This window comes from Triturus cristatus, chromosome 3_1 (assembly GCF_964204655.1).
Source record: "Triturus cristatus chromosome 3_1, aTriCri1.1, whole genome shotgun sequence".
Taxonomy (NCBI): domain Eukaryota; kingdom Metazoa; phylum Chordata; class Amphibia; order Caudata; family Salamandridae; genus Triturus; species Triturus cristatus.
Genome location: NC_140583.1, coordinates 304,164,335 through 304,191,096, shown reverse-complemented (window position 1 = coordinate 304,191,096; position 26,762 = coordinate 304,164,335). Strand labels below are relative to the sequence as shown.

Below are 26,762 nucleotides of genomic sequence, written 5' to 3'. Positions count from 1 at the left end.
AACAGAAAACAACAACAACCCCAACAACAACCCACATCCACCCCCCACCCTGCACCCCTGCGTAAGCTCTAAAGTGCCCCCCAACTTGCAGTGTGCCTGTCGCCCCTTAAAACTACTAATCTACGAAAAGAACCCCAGAGGAGGAAAAGGCTCCCCTACTGCCCCCGCTACCCCCCGGATTATCAACCTCCCGGAGGAACCGGAGTCTTAGTACTTAAGTCCTGGCTCAGTGTTCATCCCCACCACCGTCTGCGCCACCGGAGCGTTCCACGCCAGTCCGTCCTTGGGGCAATGTGTCCAGCCAGTCTCCGACCATGTCAGGAGACTCAAAAAAGAAAGTCCGCTCTTCGAACACCACCCGCAACCTGGCCGGAAAGAGCATGGCATATTTTAGTCCCATCTCACGTAGTCTTCTCTTGACCGCCAGGAAGCCTTGCCGTTGCTTCTGCACCATCTGGGTAAAGTCCGGATAGAAACTTACAGTAGTGTTCTGGAATGGCAGCGGGCCGGCCACCCGCGATGCTTGCAGAATGGCATCTCGGTCCCTGAAGTTAAAAATCCTGGCGACAATCGGCCTCGGAGGGGCCCCCACCTTGGGCCTCCCGCCAGGGACTCTGTGGGCCCGTTCGACAGCAAAGAACTTACTGAGGCCTTTGGGCGCCAGATGGTTCACCACCAGGTCCTCCACAAACAGGTCCACCGACTGCTCCTCCGAATTTTCCGGGACCCCAATGATGCGCACGTTATTGCGCCTTGCACGGCCTTCGAACTCTTCCAACCGTCGGGCGAAGTGATCATTTGCCGTCCGCAGGGTACGGACTTCCTGCTGAAGGCCGGAGACGTCGCCCAGGAGGCCGGCAGTCTTGAGGTCCAAGGACTGAACCCGCTCATTAGTTTTCCCCAGGTCTGCCCGAACCAGATTGACGTCAATCGATATGGCATCCACTTTATGTGCCAGGGTCTCAAATTGTTGCCCAATCGAGGACTTCATCCCTTCGATGGCCCCCATAATATCTTGCAGGGTCAGTTCTGTGGGGGGAGGTGTCGCGTCCTTCGAGGCCTCCAGTATCGGGCCCGATCCGCCCGGAGACCCCTTCTGGTGGGCATAACGGTCCATGTTGTTAGTCTGGGTGTAGCTGCCCCGCCTGGTACTCTTGGGCTTCTGTTTGTCGGCGTCCGATTTGGTCGACATCGCAATCTGCCGTGGAGACACTCTCCTTGCCCATACAGAGTAATCAACCATGCGACCAGTGGCTGGCACTACGCACGCCCCGTCCCGGGCGCTGTGGAGACTGGAAGGCGAAAGTGAAAGTGAAAGTGGAAACACCTCCCCTTCGCCGACCCGTCCCCAGCCCGGCCGCTGTTGTTCAATTAGTGCACGGGCACTGTGCCAACGCAAGGCCCGGGCACCGTGCGGGGAGTAGGCCACAAACTTCCAGTCAGTACAACTTCGGTCTCCGGTGGACGATTTCGATCCGGACAGCGGCACTCGCCTCAGCAACAGCTCCCCTCCAATATTCCGGGCATCAAAAGCAGGATAATAGACAGGATAGCTGCCGGAGGGAGCGAGGGTCTCGGGAGCTCTAGGCTCACGCGGCCATCTTGATCACGCGCTAAGCTCCTCCCCCCAAGAATCCTTATTTTTAATATAAAAACCTGTGTGGTGTCCATCTGTAGTGTTGTCACTTGGTTACTGTATGTGTTCACAAATGCTAAACCTATAACGCTCTGAGATAAGCCTTGTCTGCTCGCGCCAAGCTACCTAGAGGGTGAGCCGGGGTTATTTTAGGAGTGTAACCCCTTACCCTGACTAGAGGAAAGGTTCCCTGCTTGTCACAAGTACCTACCTGTGCCAACCAGAGAACCCGGATTCTAACAGTGAGTACTTAGGTACCCCCCAGATTGGCTACTGTTGTACCCTTGTAAGTCCCTAGTATATTGTACTAAGGTACCCAGGGCGTAGGTACACCAGGTGTCCCCCATGGGCTGAAGCATGTGTTATGCCACCCATGGAGGACCACTCAAATTGTGACTATATGCCTGCTGTTGCATCCTGTGTAAGCTGGTGCTAGCACAACTTACGACTGATATAAGATTCCAGATATCAGAGGTCACTGCACTTAAAAACTAAACGTTACCCCTAAGGCAGGCCCGTCTATCCTGAAGGCTGAAAGCAGAGTGCTTGGTTATAAGTGTGAGGGTGCCCATGCATGAACAGGACACCCCTACAATCCACTGAGTCTATTCAGAGGCGTAACAGGCACCCGCGGTGCGGGGGCCCCAAGCTCCAGGGGGCCCCCTCTGCAGAGCACTCTGGCTGCAGAGCTCCTGATTGAGCCCAGAGGGGGCCCCTCCAGGTGCCTTGCAGGGAGGCCCCCTTGAGTTTCGTTACGCCAGTGAGTCTATTCTCCCGGGTTGTAGTTGCATCAGCCTTTAGATACATAGAGTGTCCATGCGTCATTACTCAATGGCTAACTCTAAACTGGCTGTAACGAACCATGTTGTGTTTGGTATCAAACATGTTGGAATTATACCCCAACACCTGAAACGGTGTTGGAGGTATGATTCCATGCACTGTAAAGCTCCTCCGGGAGGCCCTCAGTACTCTTGGTACCAGTCTTCTAGATCAGGACAGCAAACTATGGCTGCTGCCGACCAGAGACACGATTCTGCCCTCCTTCTGCTGAGCCAAGCTCGAGCAGGGGAAGGCAGGAAAACAGGTTTCCTGTCACAGGGAGGTGTGACGACCTCCCAGCCAGGACTTAGTGTATTGGGACAGGGTGGGGGTGCTCGCCAGCGCCACTAGACTCCTTTGAAGGGTGTATTTGGTGCCCTTCTTGCATACTCCAGTTGGAACCAGTTCAGGAAGCCATTGGCTCCTGCTCTGAGACGAAACTGGACAAAGGACAGGGGAGTATCCTCCCCACTGTCCAGCCCCTCCTGTGGGAGGGACCCCTGAATCATCCCAATCCTTTCCTTAGGGTACTTAAGGGCTTACCTGTAAGTAGGTCCCTAGATTTGTCATGGGACAAGATTCAGATCCGAAACAACTTCATTTCCATCCTTCTGGGTACTTTGGACTTCGCTTTGGGAACCGAGACTGCAACTGGGAAGACTCCTGCTGCTCCTGGTCTCGTTGTCCTGCCAGTCTTCTGCGTCATCTGTGCTTGTGCTCCTTACAAGTTCTTCTACAGGCCTGTGGACATCCAAGACACCCGAAGGAATTTCCCTTGAAGTGAAAGAGTCATTTCCCAGCATCTGCAGGCACCGCAATGAAGCTGACCAGTCTGCTGTAGTTCCTACGGTCTCCGAAAGGTTTAGCAACACAGATGGTAGTTCTGTAAATCCCTCGAGGTATGCACTGTCTTCAAAGCAAGCTTGAAGCCATTACTCCTCGTTGGAACCGCTGGCGCAGTACCCCTGTGCACCGCGTCAGCTTGCCGTTGCCAAGGCTTGTTGACTCTCCTTACCAGAGATCTTCAGGCGCCAGAAAGCTCCAGCCTTAAGCATCTCCTGATGCCAAGATCTTTGCCTGCACTGCATCCTCTGCACCGTGGGCCTTCATTGTTTGGTGAGCTGCTCGTGGTCCTCTTGCGACTCCTGTGCCTTAGGCCCGTGGGTCCTCTTGGGGGCCTTCTTTGGCTCCAGTGGGCTCCCCTGCTTGCTTGGGCCTTCTCTGAGTTACCCACTCGTGGCGAGTCACTTGAACCTTGCTGGTGCCAACACTGCACCTTTTTCGACTACTACGTTGATTGCCGTTGTCAAGGCTTATTGGTGCCCCTACCGGACACTGACCGCTGGCTCTTGACATCCACGTGGGACAGCTCGTGAACAGCTCCTGGTCTTCCACAGCATCGCCTGGTCCACATAGCTGCAACTTTAAGGGCACCGTCAACTCGCCTGCAGCTCAGACATCAGTGGGCATTCGTCTTCCATGCCTTCTGGTCACTTCTGAGTGGCATAGACTCTGTCCCCTCTGCTTACAGGTACGTCTCATCTTGAATCCACCCTTTGGTTCCACCTGACTCTTTCATCTTCTTCGCCAACAGCATCTTTGCTTAAGTCCCCCATTTTGGTCTCTGACGCTCTCTGACATCACCTCGCACCTATGCACCCCGCTTCCCTGGTGTAGGTATCCTGGTTGCTGTGGTATCCATGGGTGGGGTGCCTCCCGTACCTACCATCTTCCAAGGGGTACCTTCAGGGTACACAGGGAAGGGTCCTCTTTCTTTAAGACTGCAACTGCGACTTACCCATTGACTAGCATTGAGCACGCGGCCTCTGCGGGGTTCCTAGGTACTTACCCTGGGTGGTTCCATGGAACCCCGACTCGTCTACATCTTCTGGGTCCAGTCTCAACTTAAGTCTTGGTTTGCATTCCACTATTTTAGTATATGGTTAGGTGTCCCCCTGGAGACCACTGTGTATTTGTGCTACTTACGTGTTCTATTATCAAAGTATTGTATGTTTTGTGGTTATTCTCTCGGTAGGAGATATTGCAATGTGTTAGTGAGCGTTTATAAGAAATATATATTTTTATAATTACACTGTGTGTTTCTTTTTCACTTAATCTACACCATAAGATTAAGTACCGGTAAAACAAGCTGTTTTACTCTCCTTCTGGACTAAGCCTGAAAGCTGCTCTCCACAGCTACCACTTAGAGAGCTTTCTAAGGTTGTCAAAGACAACTAAAATCACCATAAGTGTTGTCTGGATTAGTGTAGGGTGCTACACTTACATAAGTGAGGACCATATACTAAGCCAGCTACCTACAGGAACCACACCCGGGCTCATCATTTTTCAGGGTGCATCTCTAGGATGCCCTCTGAGTGCATTTTACATTAAATCCCACACTGGCATCAGTGTGGGTTTAATGTGCTGAGAAGTTTGCTAGCAAACTTCCCAGGTTTCAGTAAAGCCATTCTTGAGCTGTGGAGTTAGTGATGACCAACTCCCAGAATATACACTCTCTATGGCTTTACTGCACTTGCAATGTCTAAGAATGGACTTAGATACTGTCAAGGTACACGGCTCATGCAACTGTACCCTCACCTGTGGGCTAGTGCACCCTGCTGGAGGGGTGACTTACCTGTGTTTGTGAGTAGAGGAGTGTTCTTACTTCTCTGACGGTGAGGGAATGTGTTCATTAGGTACCTTTGGCACAGGGGCACTGCCAGCATTGATTAGAGAAGCTGGTAAAGCGGCCCTAAATGTCGATTCCCAAAGACCACTCCCTCCACAAGATGGAGTCCTTCCTCCCTCCTTCGTACTCCTATCTTTCCCCACTCCTCTTTTCTGACGTTCCTGTTCGCCATTAGCGCTTTGAGGTGGCCTTAGGGTACCTCTGCATCATACAATTAGCACCATACATAAGGCCACGCTACTTCCGGCAACAGGTGTTTTTCACATGCCCCTCAAGCCGCTGGGTGTCTGAGAAGTGTGAAGTTGATGTTTGTGGAGATGAAGAGCAGTGAGGGAAGGTTTGCACGGCAAATGTCCTCATTAATTAATTAATTTATTTATTTATAGTAGTAAAATAAGTGCTGACAGGAAGGGGGTGCTCGGTTTCTTCAATTTACAGATCTGCCCATTGTTGGTTTACTGGCGTCCCGTTATAAAGGGACCTTTGTATTTCAGTTAAGCAAATCGTGGATGTTTTCCTAGTCTATTTACAATCCCTTTAACCCATTTAATAAAGTAAGCCACGTGAGGTTACATCATCATCATCAGTCTTTATTCGATTTTAAAAGATCATAAAAGACACAAATATAGAACAAGGCATAACATCTGATTCTCAGAAAAATTATTTAAAAAACCATCAATAAAAAGACTGGAAAAATACAATTACATGGTTAAAAAGGCAACTAGATCTACTACAATATGTAAGTATATCAATTAATAAGATTCATGTTATGATACGAGAGGGAAAACCCAAGCCCCAAATTTTAAGTATTTTAATTAGAGGACTTCAGGTGTTTACATAATTGCTATATTCCTTAAAATCCACGCCCAACCCAAGAATTTGGCTAATGCTATAGAAATGATTGGTAAAGTGCTTGTGCGTAAAATTCTTAGTGCAACAGCACTACTCCTAGTACCTAAAGACTTGCACATTGGAGTCAACCAGACTCGTCTTGGAGTAGCAAGTACAGGGCAGACAAACAGGAAGTGGGCGGTTGATTCTACTTGTAACCCACAAGCGGGCCATATTTCCTCGTGTACACCAGACCATCTTCCTGTCAGAGACCTAAGTGGTAAAGAACCAGCTCTAAACTATCTCCAGATTTAGTGACCAGTTCCCAGTACGGTTCTAGAGCGGGTGTAATTTTTGCCTCCAAATAACATCCAGACATCCCCGAGGAATTTGCTCTACTCCATACATGATATTCAACTCTTTCCCAGTATGTCATTTTAAGAGATCTCTTTGAGGGGAACAGAGCAGCCACAGGGTCACTCCATAGCCCCTCCATACCCAAATCAATCAAGGTCTCATGGAGGTTCTTCAGCCATCCAATCTTATGGAACACATCTAGTTTTATGATGTCCATGAGACCTTTGGCATAATGGGAAAGCTCAGGAGTGGTCCAGAGTCTCCGCCAGTATAAAACCGGCCGAAGTTTTGCTATATCCGTAATGGCATTCCTACCTAGTTCATATCTTAAAGGTACCAAAGGGGTACTCTGGGGAAGACCAGTTATGCTTCGAAAAAATGTATTTTCAACTCCGATTAAGGAAGCTAGCTGGTCAAACCCCCATAGCTCTGCCCCGTACAACACAGAACTTAGGGCCTTAGCCTCATAAACTTGAAGCACAGGTTTTATTGGTTTGGTAAAAGATTTTTTGTGCTCCCTGATTAGGGCTCCCGATATTTGTCTGAATTTCAGGGCAGCCATCTCTATGTGCTTGCTCCATTTATTATCTTTTGCTACGTGCATGCCTAAGTACACAAAATTGTTAACCATCTCTAATGGTTGCCCGTTCATAAAAAACTTTTTCCCTCTATAGCTTGGGTGTGGATTAAAAACCATAAGTTTCGTTTTAGCCACATTTACCTTCCGACCATGACCAAGACAAAAATCTTCAAACACAAGCAAAGCTCTTTGCAAGCCACTCGGAGTTTTTGATACAATAAGCGTATCATCCGCGAACATCAATATTGGAGTAGTGACTCCAGCCAACTTTGGGGCATCAGTGTTGACGCTGAGCATACAATCGACTATCCCATTGATACATAGTGAAAAGAGCGTGGGGGCCATGGTGCAACCTTGGCGCACACCGCGCTCTACCGGGAACTCAGGGGTAACATCACCAGGCCCTCCCCACTGTATTTTGGCGAAGCTAGTCTCATGTAGCCTCATTACCAAGGTCAAAATTTCTACAGGGAGACCTAATTTTTCTAGCACTGACCACAACCGTAGACGAGGCACAAGATCAAAGGCAGCTCTCAAATCCACGAAAGCGGCATAGAGCCTGCCTTTTCCCAGAGTAACTACCTTCCAGTGGAGCTGAACAAAACGAAAAACCTGGTCCACTGTACTGGTTAGCTTGCGGAAGCCAGCTTGGAAGGGGGACAGAATCTTATTGTCTTCAATCCACTCTAATATCTGGTTCAGAACCATCATCCCTATGACCTTCGGAATAGAGTCTATCAAACTAATTGGCCTGTAGTTACCTGGGAGTGCCTTATCTCCCTTCTTAAACACAGGGATTATGACTGCACCCGCCCCATGATTTAGGGACTGGCGCACCTTCGGCCACAGCATTTGCCAATGATGTAATGTACTTGCTCCAGCAAGCTTTATTGTGGAGAAAGACATCAGGTGGGACCCCATCTGGTCCCGGAGCTCGCCCACTTGCAACAGATCCCAGGGCCATTAAGGCATCTTTACTGCTAAAAGGGCCTTGGGAATAAAAAACATAAATTATAACCCAAGTGGTATTAGATTTGGGATTAAAAGCATATTGTGGTTTAAAATATTTTAACCATTCGTTTTGAGTGACATGGTTTGAGGGTCAATCAGGCAACCCTCCTCTATCCCACTTGATAATGTTCCAGAATAATCTTGAATCCCTAGCATAACATGCTCCCTTCAAATCTAGCCAATAGAGCTCATCCCATTTCTTTTTGGCCTGCCTTACGCATTTTTTATATATTTGTCTAGTCTTTCGGACACGATCATTGTGTCCACTAGAAAGGGCTGCAGCCAGATCAGCTCTGGCTCTCCTACAATCGCCATCATACCATCGTAACCGCTTGGGTGGGGCCTTTTTGGGTTTTCTTACTGATTTCATAAAATACAAACGTATTCCCTCAAACAATGTTTCATGAAATCCAGTAGCTAGAACGCTACCTGCCTTGGTGGCCAGAGCACCCTCATGGTCCGATATCGCTTTGGCTAATTTATTGTCAATATTAGCAGTGACCTTATCATTAGTCTTGACCTCGCGCCACTTGAGTCTGCGCATGTCATTGGAGGGGACAGCTTCAGGTGGCTTAAATTCCATCACCTCTTCTTCTGTTTGGCTACTCTTCCACCACCAATGCGTTACGCATATAGGATTATGGTCGCTCTCAACTCTTAATTCGACCACCATGTCCTTTATAGATTGCCATAGCTTCAAACTACAAAGGACATAATCGATCCTGCTTGTGTGGCGGCCATTGTCAAATGTATTGGCCCCTGACTTATCACCCGGCGTCCTACCATTCAATGCCCTCAGTCCTCGCTCATAACAAAGAGCATTGACCTGGACTACGGCCTCTGTCCACCTTTTAATTGGTTCGAGGTCAAGTCCAGGTATACCCCAGAACTGATCTTCCTCAGGATCAAGACCCCAATCAGAGTCTGGATCCAAGAGGGGTTCAAAAGTTACATTCAGATCCCCCACGACGAGCACTCCCCTCTCACTCGAGAGCTGGTCTATAAGGGAATCCAAATTAGCCAGGACCCGTGATCTAGTCCCCTTGGTCCCTCTTAGATACAGGTTATAAATATCCAGATCACCCGAGGGGCCCAGTGATAGCCTGACTAGTTGGATATCAGGGGACCCAGTTGGTATTTCAGTAACCGTCAAAAATAAATCTTGGCGAACCCAAGTTGTTAGGCCACCCATAGGGCGCCCTTTAGGTCCCTTTGTTGCTGGAACATAAAGATTCAGATATCCCTGCATAAGCTGGGGCTCACAGGACCAAGTCTCCTGAAAAAGGCAAACATCGAAACTACCGATGAATTCAACCCATTCAGGAGAATCCATTTTTGCCTTCAAGCCAGCAACATTCCAAGAAATCATTGAACCCGCCCCTAATCCAAACTTTTTAACCTGACGGGAAATATTAGAACTTACTTCATATTCCCTCAGGTTCTCCCTATTCGGCCTTGAATTTTGAACCCCTTTTGAATTAGACGTCCTGGATGGTACAGGAGGAACTACATCTAATCCACCCGTGGGCGCAACTCCAGCGATGGTTACATTACTAGACACTGTTAGAATCGGCCCCTCTGTCACCGGTCAGGCCAAATCGGCTGGATTACACATACCATTGTATTTCTCAAAGGGGGGAATGATGAACCCAAAATTTGATCCTCTCCTTACCCGGTCCTGTCTAGTACTTCCGTCTGAATTAGGGGCTGAGTTATAAAAGTAACTTAGATCGTGCACCCCAATCCCCGACCAGTCCCCAGGGGATGGATTATCACAGATAAAGCGCGCTATGCGCCTATCTTTGAAATTAACAATAATAGAATCACCCAGAACGTCTTTTGATCTGGATCCCACCCAGCTGACCCTTCTAACAAATAGGATCTTTCCATTCATGTAGTTGGGGATAGGTCTGTTCTTATTTAACCAGAATGTTACTTTGTTTTTAAGTTCTTGGTAAGATTCGGGTTTGCCGCCTTTTAGTTCGGGGACACCAGTTAATACAACATACGGAAGGGAATCTGGTGGAAGATGGATGTGAACCATGGGAGATTTAATAGATTTATCACGAGTCTCTCTGTTTACATCTTCTTTCACACCCTTGCTTTACTTGTTAATATCAGTGTTGCCCCCAAAGTCGTTAATTTTTTGGACTACCCCTGAGTTGGTAGGGTTGGCTTTGGCTAGAACCTTATGTGGGAAAGTTCCTGGGATAACCTTGGTTGTCACAACAGGGTCGACAGTAGGAATAGATACAGGAATCTTGGATGCACCAGAGGGCATGGGGTTAAATTTTGCTCTATCATTGGTAGCTAATTTTATAACATTTTTTAATGAGCAAAAATTATCAAGGATCGTTTGTTCTAGGCGTTCAACTCTCTCATTAACCAGTTTTACCCTTTCTAAAAGGGGGAGTATTAATGATCGCACCACTTGCTCAATATGGGGGATCATTTCTCCTGTTTGAGACTGGTCAGAAAGGCGTTTGTTTGCCTCGCCCAGAAGCAGACGATCATCAGCTGGTATAACACCAGGCACTCTGGATGCATTTTTCAGAACATTGGGAATTTTCGACTGCCTCCCACCTTGAGTATCCCCATCTCTTTTCCTCTTCAAGTTGGAAGATCTTGTTACTTTTTTACTGGCCCTTGTCTGGGGATAGGCTACCTCAGACTTTGAAGAACCTTCAGTTATAGAAACGGCCTCACCGAAGGCCTCTGTGTTCTTCCCACTATCCTGTAAAATAATAGGGCTACCCACAACGTCCCCCTGCTGAAACAAGTCGCTAGTACCATGCCCTGCTAACCTAATAGGGGATTTTGCTAATGCTAATGGCCCAATAGATGAGCGTCTAGCATACATAGGCTCGGTAGAAAGGCGCCGCTCAGTTATAGCGATTTCATGTTCTAGGACCGAGACGGCCCTAGTTATAAACTGATCCAAGGTACCAGATACTGTCCCACCACCCCCTGTGCGCTTCCCTTTCCCTGTTATTTCATAAAAAACACAAAGGTCCAGTGTCGTAGTTTTATACGCCTCTGGGCGTGATAACAGCGATACTGGGAAGCAGGACAGCAGAGCAGACTGCACAATGACCAACTATAGCAACAGCAGGGAGGTCCGTAATGACAAACAGACACAGGTAGTACTCGATTAAGTTTTCCCCAACAGCAACAACAACACGACAGTACCTTATGAGCACAGGCGAGGAGTCGACGTTAGGGGGGTAGCCCAGCCCTGCCTGTTCCTGTCGATGACGGGCGAGGGACGGGCCCGCCCTTGGCCCACGCGCGTCCCGCGCTGCGGGAGGCGCTCCCAGCTTATGAGGGCTTCCAACGCCCTCTGATGACGTACGCTGGTAGCGCTAAGGCCTCTGGGGTTTGTTGTGCGGATTGGCCACAATGTTGGTGCCGTTCCCCTCACGGCTTGGAAGTAAGCGGACCCAGGCGGTTGATGGAAGGTAAGCAGCCGTTCCCCTCACGGCGAGTGAAGAAAACAAAGCTTCGCGTCCCGCGCTGCGGGAGGCACTCCCAGCTTATGAGGGCTTCCAACGCCCTCTGATGACGTACGCTGGTAGCGCTAAGGCCTCTGGGGTTTGTGGTCCGGATTGGCCACAATGTTGGTGCCGTTCCCCTCACGGCTTGGAAGTAAGCGGACCCAGGCGGTTGATGGAAGTTAAGCAGCCGTTCCCCTCACGGCGAGTGAAGAAAACAAAACAAGGTTACATTGATTTACATTGGGCAGAACTCTCTGTCATTTTGTTTTGGAGTTCAACTGCTCACTTTGTTGTTGCCCGTGTTCCCTCAGAGCTTTAATTGTTTTTTCTAGTTACGTTATAGCATATTTATAGTACTGACTTAGCGCATCAACACCCCGGAGACAGGGTTACAGGGCGCTTTACAGTAGAGCGCATTGATGAACATGAGGGGTGGGGGGCTCACTTAAGTCTAGAGGACGCTTTTGGCTTATTGGCTCGAAATCGACCCCAAGGGCACCCGAGACCCCTTCCCCAAATTGAAGTAGAGTGTACGCACCGTCATTTATAGCAGTGCATCTTTCTAATGTCTAACGTGACACTTCCTGCGGCATTGCATTCTGGAACTTATAGTTTTGTGTCTCCACCTTCCGACCATGCCCGTCTTCAGAACATGCACGCAGTGAAGTTGCCACTAGTTCATTTGAAGTCAATGGGAGAAATACATTCTCCTGATTGTGTTTTTTTTTAAGTAGCTACGTATGTGCTCGCCTTCAATTTTTGAAAGACCTAGGTATCGGTGAATTTGGAGCAGTAAAACTGCCTTTACATACTTTCATCAGAAAGAGGCCCGGAGTCGGGTTTCCGATTAAAGTGCTCGAATGGACTGGCCCACCGGACATGACCAGACCACTGCACAGAGCAGCGCCATAGTCAGTCCTGAGCTCAGCTCCGCTCACTGGATGAGCGCATTGTGACCCTGGCTGTCACCGCCCTCATGAGGTGCCTCTCCTTGCTGCTGCACCGACGTCACCCATGGGCTGCTGAGGCCACCTACACATTACTGGGTGACATAGCCTAGCACACTAGCCCACGGTGCCTTGGCTGCTAAGACCAACATACTTGTGAATATGTCAGTTCGGATGAAGTGGTGGAGCATGGGCATTACAGTGAGTGCAGCCCCTGACACCGATCCCAGCGCTGTTGAAAACAAATGGCCTATATGCCTGCAAAGGAGCGGTCTCGATGTGACAGCTGAATTTGGATTATTCTCACTGACTTGAGGTCTCAGCACTCTGAGCCCAATAAGGATCAGCTCTTTGGGAGTTCATCACTATGAAGCAGCACTAGGGTGGGTGGGGGGGGCGAGGGGGGAGGATGGCTCAATGATTAGAGCGGCAGACCCTGATGCAGAGGTCTAGCCCGGGACCAGGGTTCAATTCCCCGCCTCGGCGGGTCTTGGGCTCAAAATTCCACGGACCTGATAATTCTCGCCTCGGTGCCATTCCAATCATGGAGTCCCACTCTGCAACTCTGGGAAATAGCTTGCTTAATCTCCACAACGGCCCCCACAACGCTAAGGATGCCTGGCCTCCACCTTGGGGGTGCCCAGGAGTGGACGCCTCACAGGGAAAGGCAGGATGGGTTCCACAGCGGTATTCGTACAAGCGCCTTGAGACCCTTGCGGGTGAGTAGTGCGCTATACAAGTATCAATTTTTACAATGTACACCACTGTGGAGCTATTACTGGTCAGGCATGAGCCCAGCACTCTCTGTGTGAATGGAGGGTTGGCACCAGGCCTCTGCCGTCTGCACACAATGCACACTCACGCCCTGGGTATCAGTAGCATAAGCTCATAGAGCCACACAGTCTCACACGCGTGTTTTTTTCTCGTCCTTGCCACCTATTAGTTTTTGTGGTTACTCAAATCTGTTATGAATTTATGTGGTTATACTGAATAAGCAGCTTCCTACATCATTATCATATGAAATCTCTCTTTATTGATGGCATGACTACACTTTCACGTTTGCTTTATTAATATCCTTGCTTTCTCAAATTTACTTGGAAATGCGCCATTTGCCCACTCTTTTTCAAAGTTTTCTCGGAGGAAGAACTCCCCCACGCCCCCCTCCCCCCGAAGACCCCGCCAAACCTCCCTAATGGGCTTGCTGGCTCGTCACAGGACTCTCATCGCAAACTTTTGTGTGCACCACTTTCAAATGCCACCAGCCGCCACTGGAGTGAGAGATAGAGTATGTGTGTGTGTGAGAGAAAATGTGTGACATCAATGCTGCGCTTAAGTCAGGCCTATGTAAGAGTCTCGTGTAAATGAAGTTTGAAAGTGGGTAAGGTGTGTGTTTGGAAGTCTGTGTGGTGGGTCAGCCGTGTGGGGGTTGCTTCAACAAGACCTCCGAGTGAGAGACGAGGTGTCTGAAAGAGGGGTTCTGGCGGGGGCTGGGTGTGTGTGTCATACATGGTGGGATTGGTGAGGCAGGCACTCGGGCAATGGCCAAGGGGCCGGTATCGTTTTTCCAGCCCTGGGCAGCTTTTTTGGGCAGCCTGGGGGTCAGTGGCGTCACTAGGGGTGTGCGGGGGGTGCGGACCGCACCGGGTGACACCCTCACGGGGGGTGACACCAAAGGGCCGGTCCGGTCGGTGTGGTGTGGTGCAACCGTGCAAAATTGAAACCTGTCAGTCCAGAAACTCAATGACGCGTCACGTGGCGCAACCTAACCTTCTATTCAGCAGGAGGTGCCTGTGCGCAGCGCGCACTGTCTCCTCCTCCGCCGCGCCTGCGCGCCTCAGCAGTGACGTCACGTCGTCACTAGAGGGGTGCAGCGCGCCTGTACCTACGAGCTGAGGCCTGGGAGACTCAAACCAGGTGCTGTTCCTGCCTTGCTCTGCCTGCCCGCCGGTGCCTCTGTTGTGCCCCTGTCGGGTAGAATTGCCCTGCTGTGCTGGGTATTGGCGTGGCGGAGGACGTGAACATACCTGAGGCCCCCGACCGTCGGAGCTGCATGGCAGTGAATGCTGTGCTCGGGATCAAAGGGACCCGCCCAGCCTGCCCAACAAGAGGCAAAGGCAGCTGAATGCGGTGAGTGCGGACGGGGGCACATTACTTCCCCCCAAACCCCCTTCCCCCCGACGCCAGCTGCTGTGAGCTAGGCCATTGGGGGATGCAGTGGTGACTGTGGTGTCCCCCTGTGAAGACTTAAGCGGGGCCCGTGCTCCCGATGATGCCCATGTCTGGGCTGCAGAGTGAGGTGCCCTGCTCCAGAGTGCCTGCGCGTTGGACCCGGAGCACCCTGTGTGGTGAGATGCACTGTGAGGACTGTTTGACTGCTGGGGGCCTAACTTCCCTTGTTGGAGGGCCCCTGAGGCAGCCTTACATCAGGAACTCCTGGGGGACCGGGGTAGAGGCCCTGGCCCATTGCCTTGGCCCTGTGAGAACTGTGGCTGGGGGAAGAATGCTGATGGCAACAGCTCTGCTTGCCTGGGAGCTCCTTCCTAAAGTGATGCTCTGCTCTACTTCATTCCCATTCTTTCTGTACTTTCTCTATATCTCCCTCTCCCAGCTCTCCTGTTCTTTACTTACATTTCTCTCCTTTGCCCACACACCACCTCTTCCCCACCTTTACTTCCATTCTTGCCTGTGCCTTTGTTGACACTTTCTTCATTTTTACCGCCATTCCTGCCTCCCGGGTCCCCTTCTGTTCTCTTAATTTTTACTTCTGTTCAAACCCTGCCGCCAGTCTCCAAGTCTCTCTAGGTTTGCATGCATTCTTTTCCTCCCGTTCCTTATTTCCTCATCGTTTCTCTGTCTTCTTTCCCTCTCAGTCACTCCATCTTAGCTTTCACTCGACTTTCTGTGCTTCCAGACAACTTCCTATTTTCCTTTGATTCTTCCTCCTCTATTCCCTGTCCAGCTCTCGCCATCTTTACATCTATTCTTTTCCTTTCAACTCTCTGATGTCCTGTTCCCCAAGCTTTACAATGGTTCCTGCTTTTTAGATCTTCTGCCACTCTCCTGACTTCTACTTCCCTTACTCAAGCGCTCCATCTTTAGCTCTTCCCTTCTTTACTTTCATTTCTTTAGTATCCCCCATTTGTCTTATGTCTTAAGTTCTTTTTCATTCCTGCGTTCTCCATTTGTCACCCTTTCTCTTCCTTCTTCTTCCTCCCGTTCCTCTCTTGCTTCCTAAAATAAGACCTTGTCCCTAGAAATGAGTGTTGTTGCCAACAAATTAAGTACTGGGCCGTAGTCCAATTTTCCTACAGCCCCTCCTAGCTGCCAGTCTTTTCTTTCTTTTCTTCCCTCTTCTGTTCCACTCTTGGCTGCCATCTGTAATTTACTTCTGCTCTCTCCAGGTCTAAAAGCACTCTGAACACCAGAAATAGATCAGTATAATCGTAGTGTAATATGAATTCAGGGTCGAGGTAGATACCAGTATAAGAAGGAAACCATATGGAGCAAAAAGACGTGTTTGGCTATGATTAACGCTGCGACATCTGTTAACATCAATAGATCTGTGGGAGCATCTTATAATTTATTTTTTATTTTTATGACTCAGTGGTATGTTTTGATTTGCCAAAAATGTTTAGTTTTTTTGGGGGGATAAATTACTCATTGGTTTCCGTTAATGTTCATTGTTTTCCTCATTAGTAGGATGTATTTATGAGGCCTCAGCAATTTAATCATATTTCACCAGTAAATATTGCTATACTGTCATAATAGTAATTGGAGAATGCATAGTTATTGACTTACTGCCAATGCCAAGTATTTAATCTGTGTGTGCAGTTTAGTGCGGACCAGAGCCATGAAGAAAGAACAGTAAAAGGAACAACAGAAAGTTACGCCTGCAAAGTTCTGGTGGTTTACACCTATACAAACTATATCGTTCTAAATTTAAACTTTTTTCGGTCAAAGTTTACAAGTTTGGGAAAGGAGAAATAAGCAGGGGACATACATTATTTTTTAAATCAGTCAGTTATTTGGGTAAGAACATTTAAGGCAATACGGCCCGAAAACCACTGACCACGCAATGTAAAGAAAGGTGTATACCCAACTGTTCCGTGGCTTAAGTCTTGTACAGGCTATTAGAACATTGGAATGGCAAGCGCGCCATTGAAGACAATGGAGTGCTCCGAGCTTCTTTTGGCTCATAGAAGCCCTGAGCATCAATAGTCCAATATTTGTTCACAGCTGTTGCTGTGAACAAAGGCCTTACGGAGCCCGGCAAGGCACATCATTATCACGGCCATGGATGCAAGGCAACAATAAAACACGTCCAGAGAACTGGTGATTAATGATCCTGCTGGAGAGCAGTCCTTTGCCTGTTGGTAGTTTTGAAATACAGATAAACTGTATTTTATTTGGATAGCTCAGTGGGTTACTGCCTTTGTCACAGAGATTCTTGTGTTACTTATAGTTCAAAAGTTACAATCCTAACATAGGACAGTGGCTATGAACTGTCATCAAAGGCCTGCAGACAAACATGAATGGTATAGTTAGAACTTCACTTTTTTTGTGTTACTATAAAGTTAGAAATTCCCCAGTCTTTCATTATTTTAATGTTGCTAGAAAGAGTTTGGGCCGATATACATTTTTATTAGTAAAGCCAAGCCCCAACCACTACGGTATGCTTTAAATCCTGAGTTTGTGCTTCCCCAGCCCAAACCCTCTTTAAATTTACTGCCCACCAGTATGGATGCCATGTGATTCGTACATCTTGTAATCCTCATTGGCTCATGTGACATTCCCTGTAGACGGAATTACATACTAGCGATAAAACCGGCCCTGTCATTGCCTTTCTGTTTTTATTTAATTAGCAATCAGGTCATTAGGGCAACTGTGGAACATATTTTAAAGTGCGTTCCAATTATATTTACTGCTATATTTAATGTTTTAAGTTTGAAGGTGATTTTGCTAATGTTTTTTACGGGAATAATGAAAGTAGAGCTGGATGGGGCTGATATGGGGCTGGGGCCCAAGTTCAGCTGTGAGATAAGGTGCAGAGGAGAGGGATGGTAGAAAAGTGGATAATCGGGCCTGCAAGTACTTGTGTTAAAACCTGGCCTGTTGGAATTTGAGGGTTTGCACTTACATCCAGACATCGCTCTTACTTTCAAATAACTCTCCACATGCTCTGTATACACACAGAATTGATCCGTTGTATACTGGTGACTGTTTGCAAGTAGATATAATCTAATCTAGGGCTTGTAGGCTAGCGGACTCGGAGCGGAGGCGGTCCATGCGGTAAGTCGTGAGGGGGTGACACCATGAGTTACCCGCACCGGGTGACACCAACCCTAGTGACGCCACTGCTGGGGGTGCCGATTAGGGCTGTGTCAGATGTGTTCAGATGCCGCCAGCGGCCCAGTGGGGCCCTGAGTGGCCCTTCTCTGGAGGCAGGTGGGCGTCCATTACCTCCCTTTTATCAAAGGGCAGAGGCTCGCTGGGCAGGCCAATTAATGTGTGCATACTGAGCGGGGGCCTGCGCAGAAGTGGCCTCACTTGTTTTCAAGTGTTTATAAAATTTCGCTGAAACAGTGTTTTGCGAAAGGCAATATGCAAACGTGGGCCACTTGTGTTTTTTTTGCGTGTCCAGGCAGATTGCCGCTGCCCGCGTCCCAAGCAGTGGGACATCAGCAGGGCAGCATGTTAGTGGCCGCCCGTCGGAGCCTTCCCCCTTGCTGCCTCGCGCGCGAGGCTACGCCCACTAAGGTATGACCCCCTATAGTTTGGAGCTGGAGGCGGGCCAGTGGGGGCGGGGGGGGCGCGGCTTGCCCCCCTACTTAGGAGGCCCTCTCGCCCAGTTCCTCCTCTGTTTCCTGCGCTCCAGCCTGGACACGCGATTTGGTTCGACCTCTTTGCGCCGGACACGCCGTCTAGAAGGGTCGTTCGTCGTCTGTTCAGGCCCGGTCGTGCCCTCAAAGAAACATCAGTTACCTGCCGTGTTTGTTTCGTGCACGAATCTTCAGGCTAGCAGGAGAGTGCGGTGAGTCAGCCCAAGGCCACCCCCTGCCTTGTACATCTGGGGTCTCCTTGTCTCTCGCAGACACAACACCCTTACCCCAGCCCGCTAACAACTATGCAGGCTCAAGGGCCGCATGGGAGCGACATCGTAGTCGGCCTGGGGTGGGTGCAGCGGGGGTGGCCAGTAATGTGGGCATGATTACTGTAACTATTGTTTGAGGTCCTTTGATTTGTACCGATCGGTGAGGTGTCCACCCCCCCTGCTATTCAAGGTTGCGGTCTCGGTAAAATGAGTCTGCGTGATGGAGTGCAGCTTTGGCTCACGGCACTCTTTTGACCGGCGGCCGGTGGGAGCATAAGAGCAGGTAATCTTAGTATCGCTGTGGCGACACCACGTGCGGTGGTTTGTGCAGCTTAGATTGCGGGGCATTGTTGTCTCAAATCGTTGTCTCGCATCGGGTTTGCTTTGCCCCCGGACTGCTGGAGCGCTAAGGGAGGTTGTCGGTAAGTCGTTCATCCCCACTCCCATACCTCCGCAAGTGGCAGGGGGCGCTGGTGCCCTGGGCTACCCTTGGGGGCACGGGCCCTGGATTGACGGCTAGCTGGTGAGCTGCGGCATGGCACCCCAGTTGTAATGGGGCGTGAGCCGTTGGATGCCTAAAGTCCCTTGTCCCCGGCGCTCCCCGGTTCCCCCACAGGGTCTTGCTGTGTGAGGCGCGGTGGCTATAGTGTGGGGGTCCACCTGGGTCGCAGAACTTGCCGGACGCCTGGGGGTGGGGCACGGGCGGGTGTTGCAGCACAGAGAGTCAAGCGGTGTAGGGTTTGAGAGCCGTTGCCAGAGGTGGTTCGCGCCACGTTATGTTTACATTTTCGCGGGTGTTGTCGCAGTTTCGCTTGTTTTCTACCATGCGTATATGGTGAGTTGACCCTGGGGAGGCCTCAAGCTAAGGGCTTGGGGAGCAGGGTGCGAGTCTCGGCACCGGCTCACCATCCTGTGATTCCGGGCATATCACTTTAGGTCACTGCCTCGCCGTCTTTGTCCCCGTTGGTCAGGAGGTCTGGTCGGCGTCGCGGAGGCGATCGTTTCTTTCGTCCGGTTTTGAGGTGAGTCAGGGCGGAGATTTGGCGTCCCTGCTTCTCACTCAGGTGTTATCGGATTGCTAGAGGTGAGGAGACTGGGCCATATGTTGTAAAGACCCACTACTCGCTTTTGTGTCCCTGGTCTCGCGTCGGTCGTGTTAAGCCGGGTCTGGTGGCTTAGAGGACTAATGCGTCCACTGTGGGGGGGGGGGGGGCAGCCCTCGTGGTTACAGCTTTAAACGGAGGGTTCACTCAGCCGTTCATGCCCCTGCGGTCGACAAAATGAATACTTTGGTGAGGGAAATGGCGATTACCATCTCCCCAAGCTGTTCCCCCTTTATATGCTGTGGCTCCGATCTCCTGGTTGGAGCCTGGGGGTACGGGTGGTGCTGGCTGCCCCTCTCCGTGTTAGGTGAAGGGGGGTCTGGGCTCACGTCCTTAAGGTGCTCCAACAGCGCGGCAGAGCGGGTGGACCAAGGGCTTCACTTGGGAGCATCGTGTCGTCGCGGCCTGTCCCGGTCATGGGGCGGGAGGACGTCTTCAGTGGCTGGCAGCGTGTGACCGGGTGATCTCTTGGGTTACAGTCTCCGATTTTCTGGGTGGACTGCGCCGAGCTGGGGTCTCCCGGTATTTTCAGGTGTCACTGTGGCATCGTTGGTAAGGTCTCCGACTAGCTTTCTAAATGGATGTGTTCAATTACTTTCAACGGTATGTGTTCGGGGAGGGGATGTGGTCCGTCGGCTGCGCTGCCGACTTTGGTGCAGGAAACCAGGGTTCGAGCCTCGAGGTCGCGTCATGTGACTCTGGGTAAATCACTTAACCTCCCCGTGCCTGAATATGCAATGTAAATACGGTGCTCACGTACGGCGCTCCAATCCTTGTGTCGGGTTCGCGCTATATAAAAATGCAAAAAGAAAAAATACCGCTGTCGGGTACGATTTTAACATTATTGTCAATGGCATTTCCTTAGAGTTACTGTGGCCTAATAGTTAAGGTCTGTGACTCGGTGCTAGCGTTTCACTGCTTTCCTGTGCCCGACGCTGTCCTAGGGGAAGATATCATCTGCAGGCACTGCCCCGTTCCACCGCGTGGGGAGGCCCGCGTAGCAACCCCCCCCCCCCACTTTTCTTATGGAGCATTGCAGCAGGCGCCTCGTGCGAGATGGGGCAACCCGGCACTGGAACAACCCGGTGCTGGGACACTCTGAGGTATGGCCGTACGCGCTCCGATTGGGAATCAGTTTTCAGCAGCTCGCGTGGGGGGTGAGGGCCGCCGTTGTTTGCCCCCAGCTCCCTGCCCAGGCTGCGAAGGATGGCTGTTATTGTATGTAGTGTTTAATCCTTCATAGTTTGAATGGCTTTGGACTGGCTCACGCATCTGGCTGCTGCGGCGGTGCATTTTATTGTAACACACCGCTCCTTGGGTAACTCGAGGGGCCGGGCGCCTGCTACAGTTGCGTGTAACTTAGTAACTGAGGGCCTTCAGCGGCGCTGTGGGGGCCTGCTTTCTTGTGAGGACAGTTTTGTATTACGTTGCTCTCCCGGTCAATCAAATCTCGGGGACTAATGGGCCTGGCGGCCTTAAGCAGGGGTTATGTCATCCTCGGCGGGAAGTTTGGAGATCTAGCGCAGAAGCCACATCTTTGCCTAGCAAGCGCGATTATGGTGCGGCGATTATGGTGCGGGAAACCAGGGTTTGAGCCGCATGTCGCGTCCTGTGATATTGGGGAATCCTTAATCTCCCCGTGCCTGAATATGTAATGTAGATGCTGTCCTCATGGGCAGCCGCCGACTCTGGGGCAGGAAACCAGGTTTCGAGCCGCGAGGTCGCGTCCTGGGATCATGGGCATGCTATGAGTATGTAATGCAATCACGGTGCTCAATGTGCAGCTGCTCACTTTGGTGCAGGTAACATGAATGCGAACAGTGTGGAGCGTCCTGTGTTCCTTGGGCAAATCACGTAATTTCCCTGGACCAGAATTTGTTATGTAAAGGCGGTACTCAATTTTCCACGGGATGTGCAGCTGTGCTTGATCTTGAGCGCCACTGCGGCGTGATTCAAAACGGAGTTTGTGATGCAATTGTAGTTGGATGGCGCATATGTTTTACGTCCAAGACGATGGCATTGATCTGATTACTCACATTTAAGGGGATGTCCATGGTTCTTTGCGGGGCTATTTAATGTTTTCACTACACAAAGACACCCGTTGCTTAGGCCGCATGCTTATTGCTTGACTTCTGTCACACCTGAGCTTACCTGGAGCCTCCGATAGCGAAGAATTTGAAGTAGAACTGGACAGACCACTGCCTCCAGGGGGCCTGTTCAGGTCACTTGATGGCATTGCTTCACTGTTCCCGAGCTAGCATTGCCGATAAAGTAGTAGCATGAGCTGTTCAAGGTTTTGGAGCGCGGTGGGTGCTCTGGGCGAACCGGTTGATATGCCTGGCGAGCATTCAGTGCTAAGAGGCAGGGGTTTCAATCCCCAGCAGTGGAGGCAAGATCATCTCTGACGGGCAAAATCAGTTTAGGCCTGGTTAGTACTTGGATGGGAGGCCCAAAGGGGAACACCAGGATGATGCTATTTTGGAAACAGATTTTATCGGTATTATACTGCTCTTGTCTATTTGGCGGCAATGCGCGTAGAGCAGAGTGGGTTTTACACCTGGCAAAGGTGCCTGTTGTTTCAGTCCTTTGGCCTTTCTTTTCAGCATGCAGATGCTTCCACCCAGGCGCACCCCCCTTTTCATCTCGCTGGTTTCTGATGGTGCTGTCACTCTTGCACAGGGAAGTTTGTGGCAGGGGGCACAAAGGAGCAATTGAATATGCTGCAGAATCCTGCATTTTCACGCAGCATGATTGGCCTATCTGGAATATGCTCTGCGAGATTCTCGGGCCTGTTTTTGCGCGAAGGGTGGTGCACTTTGCTGTGGAGGTGCTTGCTCCACGCCCTCTACTGAGAAGGCCATCTCACGGAAGCCGCTTCTGGGGGCCATGGTTTACTTAGTGTTAAAGTGCGGTGAAGTTTGCTAGGTGTCACAATTTGTTAACCTTTTGTGCAGTGTGTGACTCATAGAGTCGACATATACATTGTTAAATTTGATGGGTTTCACCCTTATCCTAGGACAATCTTCAGCTCGCCCACACTATTAGAGATCCGTCAATGGCTCTTGGCCGGGAAGGAGGTGTGATTTCTCGGTTATTGCCTGCGTTGGGACAGGCAGGCTGACCTAGTGTGTGAGTTCTTGTGTGGCCAAGTGCAACATCTAGCAGTATCCACTGCTTTACCAGCCTCTTGTGTAAGTCGTTCCTTTGCCTTGCAGTATGAAAACAGCTGGTGTAGGGTTTCTTTCAAATCAGTCATAGTGGCAGCTCAGTCTATACAGAAAGTCAGCAGCCTGCGCTGTTTGAGATAAGCTGAAGGCCTGGGTTTGCGGGGCATGCAGAACATCGTGAAGGTATTTATTACTGTGAGTTCCACGCTTAAGTCAAGAGATGCTGCCGCCTTTCATCTTTAGCCTTGCGATTCTGAAAGAGCTGGTGTAATGTTTTCTGCAACTCAGTCATAGGGAAGGTAGTTTATACAGGAAGTCATCAGCCTGAGCTGGTTGGAGACAAACGGTATGCCTGGGTTTGTGTGTCATACATAACATCTTTAAGGTTATTCTCCCTGTTCAACAGAGGGCCAGGGAAAGCACAGAGTGACATGGTTTACCGAAACTTAGCCTGGCTTGCCGCTTCTGCGACCTTGTGAGGTTTGTTTATGTATTGTATGAAGGTGACAGAGGCTGTCACTGTTTGACAGGCGCCAGGGCCAGATGACATTTAAGTGCATTGTGTGCTGGAAACTAAGGAGCGGGTCCATTTAGTAAGGGCAAGGAGCTCGGGGGGCGTTCCTAGCTAAAAGGAAAGTTGAGACAACCAAGTTCACTTTCAGTGCAAGGCCACGTTTAGTGGGGCAATTACAGGCGTAAAGCATTAAGCCAGACAGCCCTGGGAATTAGGCAGGCGTACGATTAGCTAAGATTTTGTTCAAACTGAGCAATGCTGTTGATTTCCGGTAGAATGCTGGTGGATAGGATCCAGGGATAAGGCCATGACCTTCTGGAAGGGACATTCTTCTTCGACCTGTGTCGAACTGGGAAAGGAAGTAGGAGGGCTGGATAACTCTTTATTCAACCTGCGTTGGCACATCTTGCCAGGAGTGATTGGCAAAGGTTTTGCCTTCGGCCAGCCTAGGTTAACACCCATCCACTCCGAGCTAATTGTTCATGGTGGTGGGCCGCATTTACACAGCCCAGTATTTGGCCCCTGGGGTTGTCAGTGTTGTGAATTACTAAATTTCACTGAACTGGAGGTGTGTCCGGGTTTTACACGAGCAGAAGTTTGGGAGTGCAAGCCTCCACCTAGGGGGTGGCTGGCTGAAATGAATCTGATGAACTACTTCAAACGGTTCACAGCACTGCACGTGGGAGAGTGCCAATGACCTGTGCATACTTCAACCTGACACCCGTGAATGGCATGCCCTCAGCTACATGGTAATAATTGAGAGAGCGACCATACCTCTTGAATTTGCTTTTAAACGTTCTAGTAAGGGAAAGGGCTTAACACCTCCACAGACATTTGACAGGTTAATGGGCAAGGCTAGCGGAAAAGCCAGATGTAATGTCGTCATTTGAGGCGGACGTGACCCAGGTATTGGCAAGATAGAGACACTGCCAACTATGAAGATGTCAACGAAATCATCACTGGGGCTCCCAACATATTATTAGACAAAATAAGAAGTTTCATTTTCAAGCCACTATGTCGGTGCAATGAATTACCTATAGCACAGCAACACCGGTATAACAAGGACTGTAGGCAAACCTATTAGCTCCTTCAGCAGCAATAAAGTCCAATAGCTAGCTTCTATTCAACAAGCAAGGAAATTGGTTACGCTGTCCCAGTGGAGAGTACGAAAAGATTGGGATAACAGCGGGACTAGTATAAGACTATCGTCAAATTTAATGTAACTCTATTTGCAAGTAGAAAGGCTAAAATGAGGGGATGTTGCTAAGATAGGGGTCAGTTTGTAAACAATAGGAATAAGATGTGAAAGGCAGGAAATTGAGATACCCGTGATGTCAGCTTGTGTTTATATACGTAGGTAAAGTGGTAACTCACACGTTACCTTCACCCTGCTTATTGTGCTGTAGCTGGGGGGAACACAGTTCCAAGCCAGGTAGGCACCTAATTTGGCCAAGTAAAAAATCTTAATAGGATTACAGGTCCATAAGCGCCTATTTCGCCAATGCCTTGTTACCCATGCCATATTTTCCAGCCTGAGACACAGTTAGGTGTTGCTCTTCTCGCTCATCCTCTCCTTGGAGGCAGGGAGGTGGGGAACGTTCACAAGTTTGGTCCTCGAGCTGAGAGATGTATTCTTCGGCAGCTCAGTCAGTCATATTGGCTTTATCCGGAGTCATGATCAAAGCCGCCTTTTAGCAGTTACGTTAAAATGTTTTGTCCTGCCGAGACATCATGCACCCCTCGCAGCAGCAGCAGCAATTCAGGAACCATGACGCTATCTATACATCACCTTTGTAGACAAAGTGGAAATTAAAACCTTCTTCGTGCTAGGATATGAAGAGAATCGATGGTTTGACGAATTCAGCTATGGTTCAGTTCTGGCTCCATATGCAGGTGCTAGATCTTCCCATATTACGTTAAGAAGATCTGCAGGGGCATCGCAAAGAAAGTTAGGAACACCATTAACGTCTAAGCTGAACGGCAGTGGGGCTAAAAGGCATCCTTTGTTAGTCTGCCCTGGGCTCCTGAGTAATGTTGCAAATTAATGCCGTCATTTACGGGTTGCAGAACAGGACCCATAATTTAGCCCACTAAAAGCTGGCTCGCAGGGGCAGGGCACCTATAACAGCGAAGGGAGGAAGGGGGGCTCTGGCAGCGACGGTAGCCTCCTCAGAGCTGTGGCGGAGTTACAGGGCGATCTGGATGCAGACGGGTACAGTAAGGGTACCTCTGCGACAGGCGGTACAGTAAGGGTACCCCTGTCCGGCACAGTAAGGGTGCCCGAGCCAAGGTCCAGGAGCCGAAGGGGGTTCTGGGAAGACCGCGACGGCGCCCCGTTAGTCCTTCGGGCGGTTGGGGGGCCTGACCAACCGGGGGTGTGCCACAACACGCTCCGCCCCTGTCGGAAGGGGCGGGAGTAGGAGACAGATCACGTGACCCAGTGGATGATCTGTAAATAATTATGTGCCACACTGCCGGGCATCGACCCACCGTGTGTGCTGGCTCACCAGGCGGGCGGAGCAGCAAGGGGCTGCCTGCCCTGGATCGCCCGTAAGATAACCCAAATTTATTATCATACTGTGTTGTATGAAATAAACCTGCAGCAGTTCTTCACCCACAAATAAAGTGTCAGTGTAATCTTTGGGTGACGTCTGTGTATGCGTGTTGACTGAAGCGGATGACGGTGTGGTCACTATGCCGCTGCCCGCGTCCCAAGCAGTGGGACATCAGCAGGGCAGCATGTTAGTGGCCGCCCGTCGGAGCCTTCCCCCTTGCTGCCTCGCGCGCGAGGCTACGCCCACTAAGGTATGACCCCCCCTATAGTTTGGAGCTGGAGGCGGGCCAGTGGGGGCGGGGGGGGCGCGGCTTGCCCCCCTACTTAGGAGGCCCTCTCGCCCAGTTCCTCCTCTGTTTCCTGCGCTCCAGCCTGGACACGCGATTTCCCACCCTTTCCGCTTACCCCACGTGTCAGGCGCAGCGCGTCATTGGAATGTTTTAATATTTTCTTTTTGCGTTGCAGGCGGAGTTACAGGGCGATCTGGATGCAGACGGGTACAGTAAGGGTACCTCTGCGACAGGCGGTACAGTAAGGGTACCCCTGTCCGGCACAGTAAGGGTGCCCGAGCCAAGGTCCAGGAGCCGAAGGGGGTTCTGGGAAGACCGTGACGGCGCCCCGTTAGTCCTTCGGGCGGTTGGGGGGCCTGACCAACCGGGGGTGTGCCACAACACGCTCCGCCCCTGTCGGAAGGGGCGGGAGTAGGAGACAGATCACGTGACCCAGTGGATGATCTGTAAATAATTATGTGCCACACTGCCGGGCATCGACCCACCGTGTGTGCTGGCTCACCAGGCGGGCGGAGCAGCAAGGGGCTGCCTGCCCTGGATCGCCCGTAAGATAACCCAAATTTATTATCATACTGTGTTGTATGAAATAAACCTGCAGCAGTTCTTCACCCACAAATAAAGTGTCAGTGTAATCTTTGGGTGACGTCTGTGTATGCGTGTTGACTGAAGCGGATGACGG

The 26,762-nt window shown here is 50.4% G+C and overlaps 1 protein-coding gene across 5 annotated transcripts in view; it reads left to right on the top strand.

Moving 5' to 3' along the window:
- NR2E3 (nuclear receptor subfamily 2 group E member 3) overlaps positions 1-26,762 on the top strand; it is a 242,011-nt gene that overhangs the window by 178,639 nt on the left and 36,610 nt on the right. The window lies entirely within an intron of this gene.